Source organism: Bos javanicus, chromosome 1 (genome assembly GCF_032452875.1).
Source record: "Bos javanicus breed banteng chromosome 1, ARS-OSU_banteng_1.0, whole genome shotgun sequence".
Classification (NCBI taxonomy): Eukaryota; Metazoa; Chordata; class Mammalia; order Artiodactyla; family Bovidae; genus Bos; species Bos javanicus.
In genome coordinates, this window is record NC_083868.1 from 1,835,308 (window position 1) to 1,848,962 (window position 13,655).

Sequence of the window (13,655 nt, forward strand, 5' to 3'; positions counted from 1 at the left end):
AGTGATTAATAATATTGATCATATTTTCATGAGCTTAATAGCCATTTGTAATCTTCATTGGAGAAATATCTATTCAATTCTATTCCCACTTTTAAGTTGGATTATTTGCCTTTTTATTGTTGAATTTTAAGTTTTTTCACATTCTGAATACTAGACCTTTATCAAGTTTATGATTTACAAGTATTTTCTCCTGTACTGTGGCTTGTCTTTTCACTTTCTTGATAGTGTACTTCAAAGCACACATTTTTAAATTTTTTATAAAATCCAATTTATCTATTTTTCCTTTAATTGCTTGTGGTTTGGTGTCATATCTAAGAAAAAGTTGCCTATTCCAAGGTCACGAAGATTTACACCTATATTTTTTTCTAAGGGTCTTTCCTGGTGGCCCCGATGGTTCTAAGAGTTCTTCAGTTTTAGCTCTTATACGTAAGTCTTTGATTCATTTTGAGTTAAATTTTGAAGATGGTAGGAGGTAAGAGGCACAATTTCATTCTTTTGCACTGTGGATACCCAGTTGTCCCGGCATCATTTTGTTGAAAAGATTATTTTTCCCTCATTGAATTGTCTTGCAGTGCTGTTGAAAATTAATCAACCGCAAATGTGTGGGTTTATTTCTGGACTCTCAGTTCTAGTCCATTGTCTACATGCCAGTACCACACAATCCTGACTATTGCAGCTTAAGTTTCAAAGTTGGAAAATGTAAGTTCTCCAGATTTCTTCTTTCTCAAGATTGTTTTGGCTATTATGGATCCCTTGTATTTTCATATGAATTTTAGGACAACCTTGACAATTTTTTCAAAAAGCAAAAACTTGAACTGTGATAGAACTGTGTTGAACCTGAAAATCTCTTTGGGACGTATTGCCATCTTCCTATCTGTGAACATAGGGTGTCTATTTATATAGGTCTCCAGTTTTTTTCACCTAATATTCTGTAGTTTCTAGTGTACAAGACTTGTACTTCTTTTTTTAAATGTATCTTGTGGATGCTATTGTAAGTGAAATTGCTTTCTTAATTTCATTTTTGGAATGTCCATTGCTAGTGTATAGAAATACAATTGGTTTTTGTATACTGATTTTGGTTTTCTTTTTTGTAGATTCCTTAGGATTTTCTATATATAGAAACTTTTTCCTTTTAGTTTGTTAGCCATAGTTTCCTTCAGCTTTTTAAAACATATTTAACAAGACTGACTTACTTTGCATAGTAAATCCAATATCTGTGCTGCCTGAGAGACTGCTTCTATCAACTGCTTTTCTGCCTATGTGAGATATTTCCTTGCTTCTTTGCATGTCTCATAATTTTTTGTTGAAGATTAAACAAATAAAATAGCAAATTGATTGCTAATAAAACTGAACAAATTGTTAAACAAATTGAACAAATCGATTGTTAATAAAATTGAACAAATCTGATTTTCAGATTCCATCCCAGGTTTTGTTGTTGTTGATGTTGTTTGTTGTATGTTTGTTGAATTTTCTGAACTAATTCTGTGAAGTGTATATTCCTTGTTGTATGAGAACACTGAAGTCTTTGATTAGTGGTCAGTTAATGATTCAGGAAAGGAGTATGTCAAGGCTGTATATTGTCACCCTGCTTATTTAACTTATATGCAGAGTTTATCATGTGAAATGCTGGGCTGGATGAAACACAAGCTAGAATCAAGATTGCTGGGAGAAATATCAATAACTTCAGATATGCAAATGACATCACCCTTATGGCTGAAAACAAAGAAGAACTAAAAAGCCTCTTGATGAAAGTGAAAGAGGAGAGTTAAAAAGTTGGCTTAAAGCTCAACATTCAGAAAACAAAGACCATGGCATCCAGTCCCATCACTTCATGGCAAACAGATAGGTAAACAGTGGAAACAGTGAGAGACTTTATTTTGGGGGGGGGTCCAAAATCACTGCAGATGGTGATTGCAGCCACGAAATTAAAAGATGCTTGCTTCATGGAAGAAAAGCTATGACCAACCTAGACAGTGTATTAAAAAGCAGAGACATTACTTTGCCCACAAAGGTCCATCTAGTCAAAGCTATGGTTTTTCCAGTGGTCATGTATGGATGTGAGAGTTGGACCATAAGGAAAGCTGAGCACTGAAGACTTGATGCTTTTGAACTGTGGTGTTGGAGGAGACTCTTGAGAGTCCCTTGGACTACAAGGAGATCCAACCAGTCCATCCTAAAGGAAATCAGTCCTGAATATTCATTGAAAGGACTGATGCTGAAGCTGAAACTCCAATAATTTGGCCGCCTGATACAAAGAATTGGAAAAGACCCTGATGCTGGGAAAGATTGAAGACGGGAGGGCAAGGGGATGACAGAGGATGAGACGGTTGGATGACATCACCGATTCAATGGACATGAGTTTGAGTAAGTTCTGGGAGTTGGTGATGGACAGGGAGGCCTGGGGTGCTGCAGTCAATGGGGTCGCACAGAATCCCCTATGGGTATCCATTGCCCAGATTTTCCTTTTAAGCTTTTTGGTTAGCCTCTTGCTTGTCCCAACTCTTATTCTACCATCTCAGGTGATCATGCTGTTCAATAATTGCCTCTGATTGTTTTCAACACACACCTCTGTGGAAAAGACTATTGGCACTAGACGAACTCTGAATGAGAGAAAATACAGACAGTCTCACTAGGTGGGGGGGTCTCCCAAAGAATTATCAGACAGGTCAATTATGACATTACTCAAAGGATGGGGCTTCGAAGGAGCTTCAACCCCATTCTGCTCCCTCCAGTAGCTGTTGGGTTGCTGGTTTTCACTGTGATTTCAGGCTGTTGGATTTTGAAGCTGCTGTGGTGCTGCGGGTGGTGGTGGGGGGGGGGCTCTAATGGAATATGACAGGAGAAAATTACACAAAGCTCATTGTTCCCGCCAGGATTCAGCTATTTTTCTTGAACAAATGCTCCCAGATTGCTGCAAGCTTCTGGTTAATTTCCAGAGTTCTGAAAATGTTGATTCTAACTTTTTTGCCAGCATTTTTGTTGCTTTTATGGAGGAGAGAATTTTTGGAGGTCCTTATTTCATCATTTTTTGCTGGCATCTTAAAATGCAATTTTGATGGAGACCTTCAAACCTCTAAAAGTATGCTGTCTAGTACTGTAGCCATTAGCCACATGGGGCGATTGAACCCTTAAAACATGGCTAGTGCAAATTGAGATGTGCTGTAAATATAAAATACATACTGAATTTCAATACAGTAAAAGGCAATACAATAAAAAAGAATTTTAAGTATCTTCTTAATGACTTGTTACTTTGAATATATTTTTTAAATTGGAGAATATCTGCTTGACAATGTTGCATTACTTTCTGCTGTACAACAGTGTGAATCAGCTATAAGTATGCACATATCCCCTTCCTCTTGGACCTCCCTTCCACCCCACCCCCACCCCACCCGTCTACGTCATCACAGAGCACTGAGCCGAGCTCCCTGTTTTATACAGCAGCTTCCCACTAGCTACCTATTTTGCTCATAGTAGTGGAGAAGGCAATGGCACCTCACTCCAGTACTCTTGCCTGGAAAATCCCATGGATGGAGAAGCCTGGTAGGCTGCAGTCCATGAGGTCGCTAAGAGTCGGACACGACTGAGCGACTTCACTTTCACTTTTCACTTTCCTGTATTGGAGAAGGAAATGGCAACCCACTCCATTGTTCTTGCCTGGAGAATCCCAGGGACAGGGGAGCCTGGTGGGCTGCCGTCTATGGGGTCGCACAGAGTCGGACACGACTGAAGCGACTTAGCAGCAACAGCAGCAGTGTATATGTCGATGCTACTCTTTCAATTCATCCCACCCTCTCCTCCCTGCACTGTGTCCACAAATCCATTCTCTACATCTGCATCTCTATTCCTGCCCTACAAATAGGTTCATCAGTACCATTTTTCTGGATTCCATATATATACATTAACATGCGATACTTGTTTTTCTCTTTCTGACTTCCTTCACTCTGTATAACAAACTTTAGTTTTGTCTACATCACTGCAAATGACCTAATTCTATTCCATTTTTATGGCTGAGTAATATTCCATTATATATATGTACCGCAACTTCCTTTTTTTTTTTTTTCAGTAATGATTCCATTTAGCTTGCATAACTGTCAAGCCCAAAGAGACTTACAGGTGTCCTGATCAAACAAAAAATCACAAAGAATCAAATAAAATGAGCAATAACTCCCATGCCCCTCTGTGATTCACCTGTATGTTTGGAATTCAGCACCTGCTACCCTCGTATTCATAGCATTGCTGCATCTCTTTGCATACATCCACAAAGACTCAAGACAAGGCGCATACCACAACTTCTTTATCCATTCATCTGTCAATGGACATTTAGGTTGTTTCCATGTCCTGGCTGTTGTAAACAGTGCTGCAATGAACTGCACTGGGGTACCTGTGTCTCTTTGAATTATGGTTTCCACAGGGTACATGCCCAGTAATGGGATTGCTGGGTCATGGGAGTTTTATTCCTGGTTTCTTAAGGAATCTCGATACCATTCTCTACAGTGGCTACATCAATTTACATTCCCGTCAACAGTGCAAGAGGATTCCCTTTTCTCCACATCCTCTCCAGCATTTATTGTTTGTAGATTTTTTTATGATGGCCATTGTGACCAGTGTGAGATGACACCTCATTTTAGTTTGATTTGCATTTCTCTAATAATGAGAAATGTTGAGTATCTTTTCATGTGTTTGTCAGCCATCTGTATGTCTTCTTTGGAGAAATGTCCATTTAGGTCTTTTGCCCACTTATTGATCAGGTTGTTTGTTTTTCTGATATTGAGCTGCATGAACTGCTTGTATATTTTGGAGATGAATCCTTTGTCAGTTGCTTATTTGTGATTATTTTTTCTCATTCTGAGAGTTTTCTTTTCATCTTGTTTATAGTGTCCTTTGCTGTGCAAAAGCTTTTAAGTTTCATTAGGTCCCATTTGTTTACTTTTGTTTTTATTTCCATTACTCTAGAAGGTGGGTCAAAGAGGCTTTTGCTGTGATTTATGTTAAATATATGTTGAAATAATATATTCATTATCTTGGATTAAGTAACATATGTTATTAAAATTAATTTCATATTTTAATAAACCATTTTTAATGTGTGTGGGAGTCAGAATTCTCAGATGATCCCCAATGAGTCATGTCTTCATGGCTGCTAGAAAATTTTACATTACATATGTGGCTCTCATTAGCTTTCTATTGGAGAGTGTTGTCTGGAATGAAAAAAGCACAAAGGAAACTACTAATCTGGTAAAATGAAACAAAAAATCTATTAAAAATTAGAAGGAAATAGCAAGAAAGAATACTAAACAGAAAACATGAAACATGGCTACAGGAATGAGACTAAACATATTTGTTAGATTCTGTATGATGCAAGGAAAAGTGAAAGTTAGTCTCACAGTTGAGTCTGACTCTGCTATCCCATGGACTGTAGCCTGCCAGGTCCTCTGTCCATGGAATTCTCCAGGCAAGAGTACTGGAGTGGGTTCACATTTCCTTCTCCAGGGGATCTTCCTGACCCAGGAATTGAACCCAGGTTTCCTGCATTGTAGGCAGATTCTTTACCAACTGAGGTACTAGGGAATTCCTAGTATGATGGAATACTCCGCGGACATTGAGGTGATAGGCATTGTCTTGACTGGTTCGTGGGACATGGACTCTGAGATGGAGGTTTGGAGGCTGGAGCTTTGCTGGGAAATGCCCTCAGAGACAACACCTGTACAGGAGTGAAAGGAGCAGGAGGACATAAAAGGAGAAATTCAACTGAAATACAGGTGGACCAGGAGTCTCAGCTGTACCCACTGGAGACTCTGACGCTGGGAAGGCCTTTCAGAGTGAAGGCTGAGCCTTTAGAACCCTGCATTGACCAGCCCCTGGATGTGATCTGTCCCCTGGGAGAATGGGTCACTTTGAACAAGAGCAATTCCAGGGCGAGGACTTAGCTGTGGTCTGTCACCAGTGAGCTTCCAGACAGCTGAGGAAATGAGTGTCTCACTTTTGAAACAGGACCTGGGGAGCACACCACACCATCCACTGTAGTGTCGTACATTAAGTGAAAATAAGCAGATTTTACATACCGGTTCATATGTTAAGTATTAAAAAGTATGTTTATATGCAGGCAAATCACTAGCAGAGACTGTTTTGGGAGAGCTAAAGGAAGAGCTCCTTGATGTGGGTGAAAGAGGAGTGTGAAAAAGCTGGCTTAAAACTCAACATTCAAAAAACGAAGTTGGTGGCATCCAATCCCATCACTTCATGGCAAACAGATGGGGAAAAAGTGGAAACCGTGGCAGATTTTATTTTCTTGGGCTCCAAAATCACTGCAGACAATGGCAGCAGTCATAAATTTAAAAGACGCTTGCTCCTTGGAAGGAAAGCTATGACAAACCTAGACAGCATATTAAAAAGCAGAGACATTACTTTGCTGACAAAGGTCCATAGAGTCAAAGCTATGGTTTTTCCAGGAGTCAAGTATGGATGTGAGAGTTGGACCGTAAAGAAGGCTGAGGGCAGAAGAATTGCTCCTTTTGAATTGCAGTGTTAGAGAAGACTCTTGAGAGTCCCTTGGACTGCAAAGAGATAAAACCAGTCAATCCTAAAGAAAATCAAACCCAAATATTCACTTTAAGGACTGATGCTCCATACTTTGGCCACCTGATGTGAAGGCTCATTGGGAAAGCCCCTGATGCTGAGAAAGGTTGAGGGCAGGAGGAAAAGGGGGAAACAGAGAATGAGATGGCTGGATGGCATCACCAACTCGATGGACAAGGGTTTGAGCAAACTCTGGGAGATGATGAAGGACAGGGAAGCCTGGCATGCTGTAGTCCATGGGGTCACAAAGAGTCAGACATGACTTAGTGACTGAACAACAACAAAGGAAGGGTTGGCAGGGGCTATGATGGGGAAAAAATTCATACTTTCAGTTATTCTAGTTTTTTATAATCTTCATAAGTTATGGGGATGCATGCATGTGCACTAAGTTGCTTCAGTCATGTCTGACTTTTTGCAACTCTACGGACTATAGCCCATCAGGCTCCTCTGTCCATAGGGATTCTCCAGGCAAGAATACTGAAATGGGTTGTGGGCCCTCTTCCAAGGGAATCTTCCCGATCCAGAGATGGAAGCCACACCTCTTACATCTTCAGCACTGGCAGGTGGGTTCTAGACCACTAGTGCCACCTGGGAAGCCAATGGTGGACAGTGAACAGATGGAAATAAACAGGTTTCCAGTACAGGTATCCCCTGTGGTGACCAACTGTGGGTCAGGATTACAAAGCTTCCAATTAGAATTGCCTTCTGAATTTTGTCTCCAACGTGTCCCAAGACTCAAAAAATAGACAACAGCCCAGGGAGTTCTGACATTAAATAGAATGATCCCATCTTTACTGGCCCTTCTGAGCCAGAGGACAGCTGCCTCATTGTACAAAACTCATCTTTTTTAGGCCATATGTCTGCTTATTTTATTATTTCAGTGACTTTCTTACTGACCCCTGCAAAAAAAAAAAAAAAGGCTAACATCCCTTCTGGACCTTGTCAGGGTCTTTTCTCAACTTGATTTTCTCAATCATCTAAACAAAGACAACACTTAGGGAGTCCTTTCATCCTGAAAGAACCATGGAGGCTTTTCCAAGCAAAGGAATGCATGGCACCTGATGCCACACCGAATGACAACTATTTAATGACTACTTGCCCCAAACAACAGCAATTTAATGATCAGTGTAATAAAAAGCATTGACCAATTAGAATGAACACAGACCCTTGCGGACATTGGAAAGTGTCCAGTCAATGGTTATTTGGCAACCAACATGAAAGTAGTTCAATATTTTAATAGACTGAGCTGAACATGCCAAATATCAGTCCTGACCACGGGTGCAAATGCAGACACATGACCAGGAGTGGAGGTCAGTTAAGCTTACTGGGTGAACGAATGGTCTCAAATCCACAGTGGCCTCATGATCCTTCTAATTAAGTCCAGGAACATGTCAGATGGACAGGAAAGCACACGCACGTCATTCACTTATGGCTCGCCCACCTGGTTCCCCATGATTTAACATGAGTCACCAGCATCTGCAGGTCTGTCGTGCACTTCAGTTCAGTAAAGATGGAGGAGTCCAAATACAGGGCGAATAGTCTTCATTCATGGAGAAGGCAATGGCACCCCACTCCAGTGTTCTTGCCTGGAGAATCCCAGGGACGGGGGAACCTGGTGGGCTGCCGTCTATGAGGCCGCACAGAGTCAGACAAGACTGAGGCGACTTAGCAGCAGCAGCAGCAGTCTTCATTCGATAGAAAGTCCATGTGTGCGCTACCGGCTCCAACAAACCAGGATTGGGAGGCAGGAAAAGGAAAGGGGAGGGCAGCTATTACACTGTAAAATTCCTCCGGACCTGGGGTAAATTGAAACATTGTTTTAAGGAATTGTAGGTATTTCCAGGCAGGAGAAATATGAGATCAGCTCCATCGAACTAATGTTGACTTTAATTTTAAGTAGTGTTCCTTGGGCAGAAATCTAAAACCATTGTGGACAAATGGTTGTTCTAAAACACCTCACCGTGGGCAGAGCACTGAGGGTTTAGGACGTGCTGTTGCTTTTTACTAAATTGAAGAACTGCACAAGCTGTCTCTTTCCATCGCCTCTGAACTTGGTCCTTTGACCCCTGTATGGGTCAAATCAGGTGATGAGCCTCTCCAAAGTCTCATCTCCCTACTCAGCCCAAATTGCCTCCCTGGGTATCCTTCTTCTCTCTGAGTTACAACCTTCTCCTTGCATACCATCCTCCCGAGAAGGTACACCCCCCTCCCTGAGTCCCAACCTCCTCCCAGGCTCCAGCTCAATCTCTGGGTGCTCATCTCCTCACTGGTGCCATTTCCCACCAAGGACAAATGCTCTCTCATTCTGCCTGAATGTGTATTGCCTCCCAACCAAGAATAATTATCACCTGCTTCCGTGTGGCCTTGGCAGTGGACCAAGCACATTCATTCACAAAGTCTCTTGGGCCCTCTTCATCACCCTGGGAGGAAGTCAGGGTGGTAGAACCTTCCGTTTGACAGATGAGGAAGTGAGGACACAGCGAGAGTAAACAACTCCGCCCTCTTCCCCATCTTCAGACCCTGGTGCCCTGGTCTTTCCATGGTGCTCTGCGGCATCACGGCACCCGCCGGGGTGTAGACTTTGTTCCACCTGAAGAGGACACGTGAGTGCCCGTACCCCCATGAGACTGGCACATTCCAGAACCACAGGGTCAGGCTCTCAGGGTGTCTAGTTTGGGAAACGATGGGGAGGTGTGAGCGCCTGAAAGAAGTTGCCCTACTGTTTCCCGGCCTCGCTTCCAAAGAAGCTGAGAAGATCAAGAGATGATGCAGGTCAAGCGTGTATTGTCAAGACTGGTCCAACAAGAGGCCGGCGTTGTTGCGAGTTTGGTAGAGACAAGGCTCAGGAGGAAAATCTCCTTGTAAACCCTGCGCAGCCCTTTTCCTGCCAAGGACAGTTACCCAAGCAGTTCCACAGCTCACTTGGCAGTGTCAAGCCTGGGGCCCTGTGCAAATAACTTCCTTTGCAAGGCCATGCACCACACCTCCCAGGAGGCTTCCACGTTTGTGCAAGCTCATGCTCATACCACATGCTGTGCTCACATTCCAGAGCTTTATGACTGCGCAGCAGGGAGAGGACTTGTCCTGCCGTGTGCAAAGAGGGTGCCCGGGCCAACATCCGGCCAGGCTTGGCATGGGATCCCCATTCAGTCACTGCTGAGGGACCATCCAGGACTGAGATCCAGGATGGATCCAGCCCCCTGATATTTTACAAGACTCCCCTTGGCTCCAAGGGGTCCCAAACGACAGCCAGGATCTTGAGTTCCAAAGGTCATCAGAACAGCCAGCAGACCACCGAAATATACGAGGGTTTATACGGATGTAAGCTCAGAAGCTCCAAAGGATGTACTGAATTTAAGACGGGCTCATAGGAAAGATATGGCTTAGAAGGTTACAGTCTATGCAGGTACTACTATGTGGGTATTGTAAATGGAAAGGGATGGGAGTAGTGTTTCAGGAAGCTGACAGGCCATTAACAACAACAACAAAAAAACTCAGTGATCTGAATGGGCTTGAGGATCATGGGGGGATAAACCAGCTGACCCCCAAATTCACACCAGATCTCTCAGGTGTCAAAACTGGGCTCGCCAAGATTGCATCTAGAAAACAATTGCCTCTTTGTTCTTGAGTTTAACCTCAGAAAACTACCAGAATCTAGAGAGATCAGGGTTGGAAGTGGTCCTGGCGAATTTTCTATAGGTGAAAAAAAAAAGCGAGAATAACAGTGACAACAACAAACGCCAGCAGATCTGGCAGGATTTTCCCTCCCTTCCCTGGGGCCTTTTCTCTGAGTGTTTTATCAACTACTGTTGTGGGAGGCATCTGGGCTACTGGTGTTTTTCTACTTAAAGGAGCAAGAAAATTCCATTCACTGAAGAATAACATGGTTGACTGCCCCAACGGGAAAGGCATTCAGCGTGCTGCGTTCTTGCTTTCTGGGTTGCTGTCAGGACCCCGAGGTCCAGACTGGCTGGCTCCTGTTCCCTGGGTCGCCCAGGCCTCTGGGGTTGTGACTCCCACCCACAGAGAGAGTACAGTGCGTGCTAATGGGGCACACAGGGACAGAGGGAAGAGGGAAGAGGGTGGGAGGCAGGTGAATTATTTCCTTTTCAAGAAAAATAAATAAATAAAGACAAAAAAAATCCTTGCATAAATCTGTCCTAGAGCTCACACTGTGGGCTCTGGAAATACAATCAGGTCCTGGAATCATCCAGAAAGCATCCAGGAATTGACTCCCACCCATCTCAGCAATCTCAACCTTATTATTTTTTGTGTGTTTTTTAAAAGAGGATCAACTATCAAGTGTGTTGGTGGATATATAAAATGGTATAGTCACTATGAAAACTGGACATTTTCTATAAAGCTAAACATACACCTGCTCTATGCCACAGTAATTCCATTCTGAGGTATATTTACCCAAGAGAAATGAAAACACACGACACACAAGGACCTGTGTAAGAACACGCCTAGCAGCTTGATTCAGAAGAGCCCCAAATTAAAATGTATCAAGAAGTGAATCGATAAATCCACTGTGATAAGCACCTCTGTCCATGGAATTCACCAGGCAAGAATACTGCGCCCTTCGCCAAGGGGTCTTCCCAACCCAGGGATTGAACCTGGGTCTCCTTTGTTGCAGGCAGATTCTTTACCATTTGAGCCATCAGGGAAGACAGGTATAACCATACAATGGAATAATAATAATTTCCTGTTGCTGGTATAACAAATTCACACAAACTGGGTGACTGAACACAGACTTATTCTCCGATAGTTCTGGAGGTCAGAAGTCTGAAATCACTTTCACAGGGTTAAATATCAAAATGTTGGCACAGCTGGTTCCCTCTGGAGGCTCCAGGAGAGAATGTTTCCTTGCCTTTTCCAGCGTCCAGTGACCCCTCCTGTATCCCTTGGCTGATGGTCTTTTCACAGTGTATCACTTCGATCTGTGGCTCTGGTCACATTTCCTTCTCATCCTCTGAGGTCAAACCTCCCTCTTCCTCCCATGTATTTGTGACTACACTTAGGACTACTTGGAAAATCCAAGCTAGTCTTTCCATTTCAAGTTTTTTGCTTAATCACACCTGCAAAAGTCCTTTTTGCAACATGAAATAAGATCCATAGGCTCCAGGAATTAGAACCTGGATATCTTTGAGGCCAGTATTCAGTTGACCACAGGAAAATACTACCCAGGAGAAGAGGATGAGCTGCTAACACAGGCACCATGAGTGAAGTTTGCAAACAGGATGTTGAGCAAAAGAGGACAGACCAAAAAAAGAGAAAACATGTATGATTCAATTTATATGAAGTTTCAGAAGAGGCATAAGTAATCTATGCTGATAGAAATCAGAACAGTAATTGCCTAGAGGTAAGGTAATTTACCGGGAAAGGACACAGAGAACTTTCTTGGGGGATGAAATGTTCTGTATCTTGACTGGCAAGTGTACAGGAATGTGTACATTTATCAAAACTCATGGAGCTGTACACTCCAAATCTGCACATTTCATAGTGTATAAATTGTTCCTTGGGCTTCCCCAGTGACTCAGTGGATAAAGAAATCCACCTGTGATGCAGGACATGGTAGAAACTCAGGGAAGGGGGAAATGGCAACCCATCTCAGCATTCTTGCCTGAAAAATCCCATGAGCAGAGGAGCTTGGTGGGCTGCAGTCCCAAGGGGTCACAAAGAGTCGGACACAACTGAGTGACTGGGTACAAACTGTTCCTTAATGGTAAAAAAAAAAAAAAAAAAAGAGTGTAAACAACAAGGAAAAAAGGAAGAAAGAGGGCAGGCAGAGTAAAGCAAAGCTCAATGCATATTTTTTAGGGAAGTTTAATTTTTTTATTTTGGCTGTGCTGGGTCTTTGTTGGGCTTAGTTGCAGGCTTAGATCCCCCTGGAGCATGTAGAATCTTAGTTCCCTGACCAGGGATCAAACTCACGTCCCTTGCATTGGAAGGAGGATTCTTAACCACTGGACCGCTAGGGAAGTCCCAAGACCAAAGTCTTTAGGACACATTTTCCTCCCTCACTATCACCAAGACAAGCTCTTGTAGTAGAAGGAACCTGGACTCAGAGGAGGGAGGACCTGGGATCTCACGCACTTGAGGTCAGCCAACCTCCTGCAGCTTGTAGCATTTAAGGTACCTGAAGTCTACCTTGAATAAATGTACAAGACAAGACACCCAATGAAAAACCTTAAATATACTGAAAACCTCCTTCCTCTCACAAGTGAGAGAATAACTATTTTTTACATATCAACGGTTTTCACTTTCTTACTCCCTTTTAGAACTTTTACACAGTTCCGTATATTTTCTAGATCATTGTTATCATGCCAGACGGATCATTTATTCTCTGCCTTTTTCATTCAACATCACATAAAAAGATGTTTCTGTTTTGCTAGAGAGTCGTCATAAACATCCTCTTTGATCACTGGATGATATTTCAGTGAGGTGACTGAAATCATAGTTCAGTTAGCCTTTTCCTTTCTATTGGATATTAGGCTATTTTTTTTTTTTTTTGCTCTCTGTGGAAAAATAATGGAGCTCTGGTTGACTTTGTTCTTCTTTTGAATTATTTAAGAAATGAATATTGGAATAAGAAATCAAGAAGAGGAGAAGGAAGCAGCAAAGAAACCTGTAGCACAGAATTCAGAGCTTAAGGGACCTCCAGAATTATCTAGTCTAAAATCCTAATTTTACAGCAGAAACCAAGGTCAGGGCACATCTGAAGTCCAACACTCCAGTTGAGTCACAGAGTTAAGACCCAAGCTCAGAAGCCCTGAATTTAATTCAAACAAAATAAGCACAAGCTATGATCTCTGCTTTGCCTATACAGCAAGCATCAACAGGGACAAATTTCTCCCATCTAACCTTGTCTTAAAGTTGTGTCTCTCAGATAAATTGTGACAGAAGTTAACTTAAACAAAAAAGAATAGTTGATTAACAGAGACACAGTGTCGTACACAAATTAAGTAAACAACGAGGGCCTACTGTATAGCACAGGGAACGGTATTCAGTATCTTATAACAATCTATACCGGAAAAGAATCTAAAAAAGAATGGATATATATATATATAACTGAAGCATTT

The 13,655-nt window shown here is 42.3% G+C and overlaps 1 long non-coding RNA gene across 1 annotated transcript in view; it reads left to right on the top strand.

The window, feature by feature from the left end:
- Nucleotides 1–303: 303 nt before the first annotated feature.
- LOC133254004 (uncharacterized) overlaps nt 304–13,655 on the top strand; it is a 28,771-nt gene continuing 15,419 nt past the window's right edge. The window contains exon 1 of the long non-coding RNA XR_009738530.1: nt 304–699. This is a non-coding gene — a long non-coding RNA (uncharacterized LOC133254004). The remainder of the gene's footprint in view (nt 700–13,655) is intronic.